At 37.4% G+C, this 13,709-nt stretch overlaps 1 long non-coding RNA gene across 1 annotated transcript; it reads right to left on the bottom strand.

Moving 5' to 3' along the window:
• Nucleotides 1-522: 522 nt before the first annotated feature.
• LOC128314002 (uncharacterized) lies at nucleotides 523-13,118 on the bottom strand. The gene is made up of 3 exons (XR_008295281.1): nucleotides 11,847-13,118; nucleotides 10,488-10,644; nucleotides 523-869 (listed from the first exon to the last, which is right to left on the bottom strand). It is a non-coding gene; the product is annotated as an uncharacterized LOC128314002 (long non-coding RNA).
• Between the last annotated feature and the right edge of the window lie 591 nt (nucleotides 13,119-13,709).

The following is a 13,709-nucleotide window of genomic DNA, read 5'->3' as shown; positions in this document are numbered from 1 at the left end:
AACAAATTTAAGAAAGATTATAAATCACCAATCTCCATAAAATGTCAACCCAAGATGATAAAATGGCATGAACACAATGTCTCCCTCAAGCTATTCTTTCCTAAACTCTCTTTCCATCCCTAATTGTCAGACATTCAGAAATTTCTAAGCACAGTCTCATGATGTCTTTTTTTTTTTTGTCTTGAAACACCACTTTTTTTTCCTGACTGGGAAAATTTGACTCATCATTTAAGAATAAGTTCCAGTATTATGTCTTAAGTGAAACATTTCATAGTCCTAGGAAAAATTAATTGTTCCTTGGCAAAACAGTATGAGAAGAGATCTGTTGCAGTACCTCTTACCCAGGTCATCATGTGAATACTTTACATATCAGATGGTAACCTTCTCAAAGGGTTAGTCATAGTAGAATGCATAGCACCTGGCTTGGGGTCTCCAATATATTGTCTTGAATGTGTGGAGAAGGGAAGGAGGGAAAGAGGGAAGGACACAAGTAAATAAGAATGAATAAAAATTGCACAGTGGGATGCCTTTGGCAGCCAGAGGGGTGCAGGTACCAGGGACCTCAGGGAAAAGGGTATAAAAAGAAAAAATAGATATGCCAGAAAGACTTTAATTATGTAAGTACTTCCAACATTTGAAACTTATTTTTAGCTTGAAAATGCTTTCTTCAAATAAATTCTTATTAAGTGATCCAATGTATAACAGATGTTGAGAATTCTCAAAGTGGGACTCTCAGACCAATAGCATCTTGGAACTTGTCAGAAATGCAAATTTTCACAACATACCTTAGGTCTCCCAAACCAGCAGATCTTGGGATGGAACTCAGCCTTCTGCTCTTAGAAGTTTTTCCAGGTGTTGCTGATGTGTGGCTGTATGGTGAGGCAGGAGAGCAGTGGGATTACTTTGGTTGAAGTCAACAGCTCACCATCCCCACACTCTGTTGAAATCACAGGTCACACACTCATTTTGGTTTTGCAGGGACCCTCTACATAAAGTCCCTAAATTCTTACAGAAAGAAATCTAATCAGCTGGCGTTGTAGGTTCAGATCCTCTTCTGTGTCAAATACGATTCTCAGTGTGGCCTGACTCCAGATGGTTCTCTGCACATGTACTTCAAGAGGATTTTTTTTTAAGTTTATTTATTCATTTGAGAGAGACAGAGGCAGTGAGAGTGGGGCAGGGGCAGAGAGAGAAGGAGACAGAGAATTCCAAGTAAGCTCCATACCACCAGCTCAGAGCCCAACTTGGGGCTCAAATTCACAAAATTGTGAGATCGTGACCTAAGCTAAAAGCAAGAGTCAGATACTTTAACTGACTGAGTCATCCAGGCACCCCCAGAGGAGTCATTTCTATTGATTAGTTTTAGATCTAGATTTTGTCGATTCATACAACTACATATCTAATTATTACCAGAACTTTTGCCTGAAAAAAAATCAGTTAAAGCAGTTGCCATTTTAATACACACAGCCAGTTCAACACTGCACACTTTGTACCAAACAGTGTCTTCGTAATATTGTAACCTTCGTGACTGGCCATCCACACTTCTTTTTTTTTTTTTTTTCAATATATGAAGTTTATTGTCAAATTGGTTTCCATACAATACCCAGTGCTCATCCCAAAAGGTGCCCTCCTCAGTACCCATCACCCACCCTCCCCTCCCTCAGAGCTCACCAAACTCCACACCCGAAAAACAAATAATCCAGTGAAGAAATGGGCAGAAAACATGAATAGATACTTCTCTAAAGAAGACATCCAGATGGCCAACAGGCACATGAAAAGATGCTCCACACTTCTGCAGGTAACTTAGATATAGCATATGCCGAGCAAATCCCCAAGTTTCCATTTTAGTGAATCACATGTTAGACAGTTGAAGTCCTTATTCTGAGAAGCAGTCTAATCTGAGGATTTTTTTCCTACTCTACTTAAGAATTCATAGCTGTGTTAATTTAGCATCCCTCATTACATGGCTTCTGAGTAAGTTATATAGTAATGATGAATGATAAATCAGATGGCCAGGCCTATATTACTCATGACATTTTAATAGTATTAATCTGGGATAGCTTTTAATTGTCCATTCTACAGTCTTTAATGCTAAGAAGATATAGATGTTTCTATTATTCTAATTGTATTTCAAATAAATGTATGGGCTCAGATTTTCCCTCTAACCCTGTAAAAAATAAGGCTAAATTAGAGATGTCTCTATGCATGAAAAATGAATTATTTTACACCAAAACCTTGATTAATCACACTGGAACCTAGCAGAAACCTCAATTAACTGTACATTGTCTGCACTTGGCTTGTCAGAAAATGACATAAGGGATAGGAAAATAAAGTTTCATCATGAAATTTAAAAAATTTTTCAAAAAACTTTCAAGGCAACCTCCCTAAGCCTTTAATCTAGTTAAGTGACAGTTGTTCAGATAATCTTGTGATCCAGTAAGATTTTCAGTTATAAAACAAAAAGTCAATTATTTTCAAAGGCTCCATTTGCAAGACAAGAAATGGACTAATGCATTTTCAAAAGAGTTTCACCAGGACTATTGAGACAAATTGGGTTAATTTCTAAGTTATCAAAAAGACCACTTTCCAAGTGTTCTACTCAATCAAACTTTTATTACACTAACTGCATATATTGATCACATTTAAGAGAAAGAGGGAATCACCCAGAAAGGTAAAATTTCAAGATAATTAATGCCTTCCATATGAAGCACCAAATATTTGTAAATAAGTCAATTTGGTTGTGGTCAAACTGTGACCTGATTCAACTGGAAAGCGATTGTTTTATGTGTTACTGATGGCATCAGTCTCATTCATAAGAGAATAGTTGATACGGTAGTAACAAGACTATAAAATATTCTTATACTACAGACAATAAAACTCACTATATTTCTTTGTTTCTATAGTAAATAGGTCCAGGCTGTAATCTGTAAATCTTAAAAAGGAAGGAAGGAATGAATGGAAGGAAGGAACGAAAGGAAGGAATGGAAGGAGAGAAGGAGGAAATAAAGGAGGGAAGGAAGGAAGGAAGAAAGAAAGAATAAAAACCATTTTGGTTTTATCTGTAGCTTCCCTTCCTGCTATTTCTGACTGCTACTATGGTCTGGAGCAAGATTTTCTGCAAAGTTATTTGGGTCCTAGTCTGCAAGTGGCTCTGTCTATGCTACTTCACAGCTAGAAGGTTGTGGGGGCAAGGCAGGCAATTGGGACCAGAAAAGCAGAGTACAGGAGATTTATAAGCATTTAGGCAGTAGTATGTCAGAGGCCAGGGAAATAAGTTGAGATCAGGAGTGCAAAATGAGATTTCTAAAGGCTGTGCAATAGACAGTACCTGGGAAATTGCCAACCAAAGGGTCAGAATAAAACACAAAGTCAAAGTGCCAGGCAAAATAGTTAGCAACTAAGAGATTTATGGAGATTGAAGCAGATTGAAGAATTTCAAGAGGAGACACAATGTTTGGAATCAGATGTAAGGAAAGAACACCAACAGAGAAGCAATTGATAGATCTTACCTTTAGCATTCATTATTTTTTACATCCTGCATCCACCCACTTCACTCCATCTGTAATAGCATCACCCTATACTGAGCTATTCTATCTCTTACATGAACTTTACTGCTATCGAAGTCTTTCTAGCTGGTCTCTTGCTGCAGGAGATTCTGTTGCTGTCCCACCCAGGTCCTCTTTACCAGGTAGGGCTGCTAATGGTGGGGAGTTGCATCCTTCCCCTAAGACTTGTTTTAGTGTAGAGGGAAGTAGCAGGGAGACCACAGCCTCTGCTCTGAAGGTATCCTGCAGCCAGCATCTAACTGATACCAATATGCCAAAGGCCAGCTTCCTTGCCTGGAGAGTAGATGCATCTGTGATGCCACCTATGCTCCAGAGTTCCCTGTAGGAAAAGGCTGACTGATACTAGTTAGCAGTTAAACCAGGTCTTCCTTGAGCTTCTAATCTGGCTGTATTCCAGTTCCCTCTATTCCTTACTGGTTGTGTTTAGAGTTTACTCATGCCCTACATACTTGTATCCCTCCTTCTTAGGCCCTGCTTCTTGGAAACTTGATTTAAGTAAGATACACTGACTGCACCAGTAAATCTAGTTCTTTAACTTACAGTAATAGTGTGATTTGCCAAAATTGTATTTTTAATCTCATTCCAGAGAGAAAAAGTCCACATCATTAAAATGAGTGAAATTTGTATTAAAAAGGAAAAAGGGGCAAAGTCAATTTTTGACTTCACAGAGATTGGATATTGTGTCTTACTGGATGTGTCTGGAATATGTTTGAGGAACTCTCTGAAAATGAGCAAATACATAAAACTGAGAAAATGAAGGTACTTTAGAAAGAAAAAGGATTTTTTTAAAGAAGTAAAGCAGAGGAACTAACAATTCTTGTTGGCTACTTTGACTTTTTCTTGGGTACATCATATTCATGAACTTTGTCACAATGATTCAGTTTTTTGTTGATTTCCTTGACCACCGAGGCTCTTTATGACTTAAGAAACTTGCTCAGGCTCTTTATGACTTAAGAAACTTGCTCAAGATCATATAACTACAAAGTCTTAAGCTGTCCTTTAAACCAAGGTATCTAATTCTGAGCCCTTTGTACAATCCCTCCACCAATGTATTTCAAAGAGCATTCTAAGGAGCATTGGACTGGGGAAAATGCATAGGAAAAAAAGAAGGAAGGGTAATTTTAGTGATTTATGTGAATTTGGAAAACACTACATGTTATATCCTTGTTGGGAGTAATTCTCCCTATGTGTCTCATATTTTCATACATTCTTCTGAACAGAAGCATTTTAAGAATTTAAGAATGTCAATATAAGAATGTTTGTATGGGGAGACATTCTAAGAGAGTAACGTAGAAATGCTTCCCTCTCCTCTCTGGCCAGATTTGCTTATATTTCTGGTTAATAAAGGTAATGTCCCTTTCTGTAGGGGAGGATAGATGGGTTTGCTAGCAGTTCTCTTGTAAGATTAGGGGTTGCCTAAGCTCGGGGTTCCTCTGATGTGACACAGACAACTGGGCCCTCCAGGCATCACCCCTGTGGAACTTGGGAAGCCAGAAGGACCCAGGAAAGCATGGAGCTCATGTCACCTGCTGCAATGATAATAATACATGGTTTAAATCCATTGTCTCTTTATTAGCTAAATCTGTGGAAGTCTGAAAGCCAGCCTAGCAGCCTCCTGCCCTGCTACTTCATAGGAACTGCATGACCACTTAAAAACCCCCTTCCTAGGGATTCCAAACTCCAAGAAAGTGCTCTAAGAGGTGTTCTAATAAGGAAACACATTTATTTTCTCTTTTCCCTAATGTGACTAGTTTTCTTCTATCGCACATTGATATGGAATACAGCCCCACGGTGACAGAAAGGCAAAGAGCAGTGCTAGTTTGGGGGCTCAGAAATAACATTATGCTAGCTGCCACTTTCTGTCTTACTTGAAGTTTGATTCTCCCCTTCCAAGCACAAACAGAGGAATTCAAAAAGCAGCTGCTACGCCTTCTTTGAGTCACTGCTTTTATTTGCTTTTCCTGTATCAACTACCTTTCTGGTTTTAATTACATGGCTTGGCACATTCTTGAAGTCAGGATAAATTCCTAACAGAGATTTTCTCCTCTTAAATGGCAGCTGTGGGGGAGGCCTTAAACATTAGATCAAGAATCTACCTGGATGTCTCTGCTTCCACATCTTTTCTTCTGCTTACTCTAATTGCTATGCAGTACTATCTAACCTCTCAAAGAGAATCTGACTTTCTTCTCCCTCCTGTTGCATTCCTCACTATAATGGTATAAACAACTAAGAAACTGGAATAATGTGATGTGAACTCTTCTCAAAGCCCGTCTGAGAATTCTGCAAGAAGAACTACCAAGTAATAAAAAAGAACTCAGCTGGAAATATACATTGGAAAAATAAATTGGAAGATGGCTTTAAATGCTTTTGAGTGGTCCCAATGAATATAAAAGGAAGCAGAATACAAAAAAAATGATAAACAAAACTTTCAGGGCTGACTCAATAAGTAGCTCTTAAAATAGCTGTGAGTTTGCCTCCTAACACCCAGCAGGCTGCCAATAACTAGACAGACAAATCGAACAATTAGATGTTATGAGGCAGCATCAGAACAGATCCATAACATAACATCCTGAGAGGAGCCTTAACCGTTGTCTGAATAAAAATGGTGCTAGGCACAAGAGATTGTTCCTGACCTGCACAAAATAGTGGGAAAACTCTTATGAAATGCATTCCTTTATTGAGCATCTGTGATGTGTCTGATGGTCTGATGTGTACTAAGGATGCTGAGATGAGAGACACAGATATTTCCAAAATCCAGAGGAGGAAACAGATGAATAAAATAGTTAATAAAGTACGGTTTGGTAAGCATTATGAAAGCAATGCATATGTGTGTTGTTGGGAGATCAGGAAAAAGGCATTTCACCCAGATGTGGGATATATGAAGGGACTGAGTCCTGATATGAGTCTTTCTCGATTGGTAGAAATTTTTCGGGTAAAAAAAATCAAAGAATAGACCTTCTAGGAAATGGTCGTGGTGTGTTCCAGCGCATCAGGCTATGAAAGGGCTGGTGCTTTTGGACATACTGCAGGCCACTCTGAGTGTAGTGTTGCAAACACATGAGGAAAGATTCAGAAATAAATCTGGAGATCGGGAAGAGGCAAAATCATGAAAGGTCTTTTGTGCGATACTCAGTGACTTGGGATTTCATCTGGAGAGTTAAGAAGAAACCACTGACATGGTTTACAGTCAGGCAGTCAGGTATCACTCTTTCTTCCTCTTATGACCTTCAGGGGGCGCTAACACTAGCTAGCTGAAGAGCTCACTCAGTTTATAGATCAAAGTATACACTTCTTTATTTTTTTAAGTTTATTTATTTTTGAGAGAGAGATAATATGAATGAATGAATGAATGAATGAATGAATCCCAAGCAGGCTCTAAGCTGTCAGTGCAGAGCTGGACATGGGACTCCAGCTCATGAACCATGAGATCATGACCTGGGCTAAAATCAAGAGTTGATGTTTAACCCACTGCACCACCCAGATACCCTGTACACTTGTGATAAATGAATTCTAAAGTTGGTTAAGCTGCTTTTGAACACAGTGTTTCTGTTTCTTGACCTAATTTATATTTTTCTCCTTATTTAAATTGTTTCTACAAGTAAAGATTATAGTTTCTGTGCTTTACAAAGACTAAAAAACACTAAGGAAACTGCATGCTCAATTATATATGGTAAGCTACAATCAGAAAAAAAAAATGGACAGTGTTAATAAAGAATCCTGAAAACCAAAGAAAGGATCTTGTTTAATTGGCACATTTATAATGCCACATATCCCAGCGGCAGTGGAAATGAGAAGCGGAAAATTGGCAGCAGATACCTTAGGATTTGGCATATGTGTGGACTCTGGCCTTAGGCCAACTAATGCATTTCAGCCAAACCTGAGAATGGCAGCCCCCTGCACCTCCTCCTTCCTCTTCCTCTTCCTGTGGATTATTCTTTCAGGTGGTGTCATCCTTGTCCCTCTCTGGTAAGATCCTGGATCCTGACTGTTCTTTCCTTTATATTGTTTCCACAGACCTAGCTTTTTTTGCAGAAAGACATTTTAAAATCTGGAACACTCCACAGAGCACATCAAATTCCAAAAGCTGTGTTTTATAAGGCTCAAAGACTTGCTTCTTTATGAAACTACCTTTGGTTAATACTGCCTAAATAGTTACTTGGATGCTTCAAACTATAGTACTAAATAGCATTGTGATGAGCATCAAAAATGGTAGGATAGTTTATTTAATCTGAAAAACTGCATATTTTTCTATTATTTATACTGTAGTGCTTGACATATCTCACTGTGTTTTTCATTTCCTTGCAATTGCCAGCCTCCTAAATTGCTATTTTTTAAATCATGTTTCTATTACATTCAGATTTCTTTCTAGACAAGTTACTCTGAGGGGTAAAAAACCCACTTTTGATCTCAATTTTCTTGGCATTAAGATTCATCCATACAATTAAAAACCCTAAAGTTTATGCCTAGAGAGAAACTAGAATTCTTTCAGACTTATTTTATAAGACCAAATTTCCTCAAGTCTATGCCGTTGCTTACTTTTGCCATGTAACTATTTTTTATGGAGCTAGTAAATAAGAAGTTCTGGCATACCTGTTCATGATATAAAGGGTTTTTTTATTTTTTAATTAATGGCATTTGTCCACATGAAGGCCAATAGTGCATCAAAATTACCAAAATAGATATGAAAATATGAATAAATATGAAAAAAATATTATGAGTTCATTATGTTTATTTTGCCTTAAAAAGTATTGTTGCCACATATGAATAACATTTTGATGTATTAAGAAAGGAATCAACAGTTAAATAAGCCACCAATTACACTGAGTAGGAAAGTATTTCAATCATCTAGCGATCAATGCAATACTTTTTGCTTAAATTTTTTATGTATGTGTGTAATTCTAGAGAAGATAAGACTTCATTATACTGAGTATAACAAGAATATTAGAAGAAAAAATGTTATCTGCTATGACCTTGAAAGGTTAGGTTTTTGTAATATAACAAATACACTGTCTAGACAGCAGAGGTGTGATTCTAGCTTTTGAATGAACATGGTTTCAAATGATTTGTCTGTATTGGGTCAGTCATTTCAATCAGGAATCACCAGCTCTATATATTCAGATTAGTCATCTGTAACATGTCACATTTTTATTTTTTTCTTTTGATTTTTATTGTTTCATAGGTATCCTCATCTTTGACCTTCATCAGCTTTTAAAAATTATGCTTTACAGTTTTGTTCTGTTTTTATCACACAGTGATCGTATTGTTGTGGCAAAATCATACAGATGTGTGTGTTGGGGAGTATGTAGAAAATTTTGTTGTTAAAACACCATAGCTTAATTACATTTTTTGAAGGGAAGTTTTCTAAGAGAAAGCTGTTTGAATCTGAATCTGATACATCCCAAAGAGGTGATGAATTGAGACCATGTATCTATACTTTTCATTGATGTATTCATTCCTGTGTTTGTTCATCCATTAAGTGAGCACTATTTGATGAACAAAGCACTACTAAGAGGCAACCATAACAACTATGAGAAATGGAACCAAGGACATATGCTTCTGGCAGTAGTACAGAAGACACGCTCAGCAACGCCCTCCTACTACAAAATAAAGATCTTAGGTCAATTGTAACAGCATATATTGTACTAAATTCCTAAAATTTTAGGAAAGGCATTCTCCGATGATCTAGACACACTCACAATAACAATAATTAGCTAAAACTTAGGAAAAAAATTAATGTTAAGCAATCTGGAAACCCAGCATTCATGCCTGTAAGTTCTGAGATTGGAAACTAATGTGGGAGGGAGGGTCTCATTAAAATGCTGGAAGTGAAACTGAGATCACTGCATTTGGTTCAGACCCTCAAGAAAGGCTGAAGGGATCCCAAGTCAGCAGCAACTTGTGGCTGCCAGCATGAGAGTCCAAATCCTATCTAGAGGAAATCTTCATTTTTGGCTCTCAGGAATCATACACATTAAATTCAGCCAATGTGAGCTTATCACAAAATCGAAGTAATGAATATATAAGATATAAACCACCACAGTGGAGGGTCTGCAGAAATAACAAACATATCTAGACTTCCAAGGACTTAAACTAAAATTATTAAATATTGAATATAAAATAATACATATGAAATAGTTAAGGAAATAACAGCTGAAACACAAATATAGCACAGAATGAGAAATTACTATAAACAATTAAACAGTTATGGAAAAGATTCACATAGAACTCTGGAAATCATCATCACTGAAATGATAAACTATTGGTCACTGCAAACCTATCAGAACAGCTAAAATTTTTTTTTAAAAGTGATAATATTAAATACTTGCATATGAGAAACTGTATTTCTCATACATTTCTGGTGGGAATATAAAAGGGTATAGCCACTCTGGAAGACTGTTCATCACCTTACAAAATTAAATATGCAATATCATTTGACCCAGAAATCACATTCTTGGACATTTATCCCTAGAGAAATGAAAACTTATATACACACAAATACCTGCATACAAATATTCACAACAGTTTCACTGGAAACAACCCGAATGTCCTTCAGTAGGTGAATGGTAGAAAGTTCTGGTATAGTCAGGCAATGCAACTATTCAGCAGGTGTTCTAAATGATATATTATGGAAGGAGAGAAATGATTTAGTAAAGGCTCAAGAGTTAAATGAAAATAGTAGAGAACTTGGTAAGTACATAGTAAATACAGCGTGCATTATATGCCAAGAGGGGCTGATGGATCAGTGTTAGTATTCAAGTACTTGAATCACTTGGAGTCAGGGCCGTTAACATATTGATTGACTTTAGACATTAATAAGTCTTTATGATGAACAGTCAGGGTTACCCACTATCTTGATCTGTTTGGTACCATGACAAAATACCACAAGCTAGATTACTCAAACAACAGAAATTTATGGGGCACCTGGGTGGCTCACTTCGTTAAGCGTCTGATGTCAGCTCAGGCCACGATCTCACAGTTCTTGAGTTCAAGCCCCACATTGAGCTTACTGCTGTCAGCACAGAGCCTGCTTCAGATCCTCTGTCGCTTTCTCTCTGCTCCTTTCCAGGTTTCTCTGTCTCTAAAAAAATAAATAAATAAATAATAATAATAATAATAATAATAATAATAAAAAATAAAAAATAAACAGAAATTTACTTTCTCATAGTTCTGAAGGCTACATATATATGATCGGCCTGCCAACATGATCAGCTTCTGACAAAGGGTCTCTTCCTGGCTTAAAACAGCTGCTTCATGGCAGTGTCCTCGTGTGTTAAAGAAAGAGCAAGCTCTCCAGTGTCTCTTTTTATAAGGACACTAATTCCATCATGAGGGATTAAAACACACACACACACACACACACACACACACACACACACACACACACAGAAAACCCTCCATGTGTGGGATGAAGACAGCTAAAAAATTCCTAAACTGAAAGACTTGAAGAAAATAAGCAAAAAGGAAAAGGTAAAGAATATGAAACTAGTGTTAAAAGGCTTGGATGATGAATGGATAGGTCTAACACAAGCCTAATGGGTGTCCCAGACAAGTGACACCCTCAGGACCTCAAGACTTCATCTAACCCTAACTGCTTCCATCTCCAAATACTGTCATACTGGGGATTAGGGATTTAACATATGATTTATAGAAGGGATACAAATATTCAGTGCATAATACCCACTAACATAATTAAAAATAAAGAGAGAAAATGATGTACCTAATAAGGATGAAACTGGGAATACAAAACACTGAAAAGGTATAAAGAACAAAGTTTGAATTAATAGCACAGTATTTCTTTAATCTTGTAAGCTATCTTGGGAAAGCAATGATCAAATAAATGCATTGCTTAAATGAATGACAGAGATAACAAATTGAGGAAATAATGCTATCACTGTGGGGTAAAGAGAAAAGATGGCTTCAGGACTGGAGCCTGCAAAATGGGTTGAATTTGAATAGAAAGGGCATTATGTGGAATATCCAGAGCTGATTCTTGGAATCTGATGAAGGGACCTGCATTAGTCTTCTCTTATTGCCACACCAAATCACCACACACTTGGCAGCTTAAGCAACACAAGTATATTATCTCACAGTTTCAGAGGTCAGAAGTCCAGAAGCCATTGGGCTAAAATCAAGCTATCAGCAGGGCTGTATTCTTTTCTAAAGGCTCAAGGGGAGAATTCATTTCCTGCTCATTAGTATTATTGACAGAATTCAGCTCCTTGCAGCTGGAGGGTCCATGTTCCATTATCTTGCTGGCTGTAAAGTGAAAACCATTCTTACCTTTTCTCTAGAGGCTGCTGCATTGGTTGGCTTCTGGTCTTCTCCTCTGACAGCAAAAGCAGGGGTTTGAGTACTTTCAAATCACGTTTCTTTGACAGCACGAGGACAGCTTCTCTAATTGCAACAGTTCATGTTGTTAGACTACACCTACCTAGATAATTCAGGATACTCTCCCTATCTCAGGGTTCCTCACAATAATCACATCTGCAAAGTCCCTTTTGCAACGTAAAGCAACATATTCATATTTTGGGGGACTAGGACGTAGACATCCTTGGGAGCTATTATTCCACCTACCACAGGAACATCTGGAAGAAACAGAGGGTCTAATTTAAATGATATAGGATAATGGAGGACTCTGAAAGAGTCAAGATTCGATACAATTTGATATATAAACAAAGTTCATTGCATTTGAACCAAATCAATTGTATAAAGAGTTTAAATTTTTTCATAAGGGCAGCAGGAAGCCTCTGACAGAGTTGAATGCATCAAGAGTAATACCAAATCAAAGTTACATGCTAGAGCTCTCTGCTTGCCACTTAGACAATGGATTGAGAGGGAGAAATCTAGAGGACAGAATTGAAATCTAGTTTTAAGGCTTATAGTAAATTAAACTAAAGAGAGGACCATATAAAGAGATAAAAAGCTGTGGCATAATAAAACATAGGAGTCTGAATCTGAAAACTTGGGGTGCATTAGTGGTTGTTCTGCATTGAGATACTGCCTGTTACAGACTTAGGAATTCTGTGAGCTTATTTTTAAACTGTTGGCAGTTTGAAATCAGCTCTTACAGGAGTAGTTACACCAGGAAATTTGCTAACTCTGTCTCTCAATCTGTCTGTCTCTTTCTCTCTCTCTCCCCCTCCCACCATTCCTTCCCAGAAACAGAGTCCCAGCATGCCAAAGGTAGAGTGATATTGAAAAACCTCACCTTTTAAGCAGAGAAACTAATATTGGCTCAAGATGAAAATGAGGTGGTATGCATGAGGGAGCAAGGTAGACAGAATTGCTAAACTGTTTTGATGCTTTTGCAATCATAAAAAAGTTACTATGGATCCTGTTAAGATCCTGTGAACAGATCATAGGTAAAATTTTATGTCACTAATAATTTTCAGTAGCTCAAATGCATTCTCATCACTAGAGTATGATCTATTTGGATAATTGCAAGTAGAAATATAAATACCTAGGTAAAGGAATATGGTTCCTCATACGTAAACATATACATATGCATACATGCACACACAGTCACACACACAGAGAGGGTTAAGGAAACTTACAAACTTCTCTTGATCTTCCAAATTTCTATTGAGTTAAACAAAAAGAGAGACAAATTGAGATTAAAATAATGTTACTGCTATTCTGACAAGCTGATTCAGAAATAAGGATTTAGATCTTTGACCAAAGAAGTTAGCTCACTCTGCCCCTCAATGAGACCAAAACAACCACTGATATCATTGTAGGCAATGCTGGAAAACCATTCCTTCCCAACATGAGCAAAGCCTTCTGCCATGTGCAGAGCACCAATGATCTTCCTTTGTAAGCAGCCTGGTTCTAAAAGACAAAGGGAAAAAAAATATCAAAACACATTCATGCCAAATTCCTTCTCTCAAAGCCAGCAAATCAGAAGAGAAGCATCCCTCTTTCTCCGGGGAGCTAGGAGTGTGAGGAGAAGAGAACGACAGAGAATGACTTCAGTGCCATGGTTAAGTGATAGGTGGCTCCCCCATCATGGAGAAAAGGGGGAATTTACGTCATGGAAGGGAAAATATCCCAACGATACTATTGTAGTATTATTTTTATTTTAAGAATGACATTAATTTTTATATTAGCATAGAGAGTCACATACATGCTAGTAGTAATGATTGA

This window comes from Acinonyx jubatus, chromosome C1 (genome assembly GCF_027475565.1).
Source record: "Acinonyx jubatus isolate Ajub_Pintada_27869175 chromosome C1, VMU_Ajub_asm_v1.0, whole genome shotgun sequence".
Lineage (NCBI taxonomy): Eukaryota > Metazoa > Chordata > Mammalia > Carnivora > Felidae > Acinonyx > Acinonyx jubatus.
The sequence above is the reverse complement of the archived record's forward strand: the minus strand, read 5'-3'. Positions and strand labels throughout refer to the sequence as shown.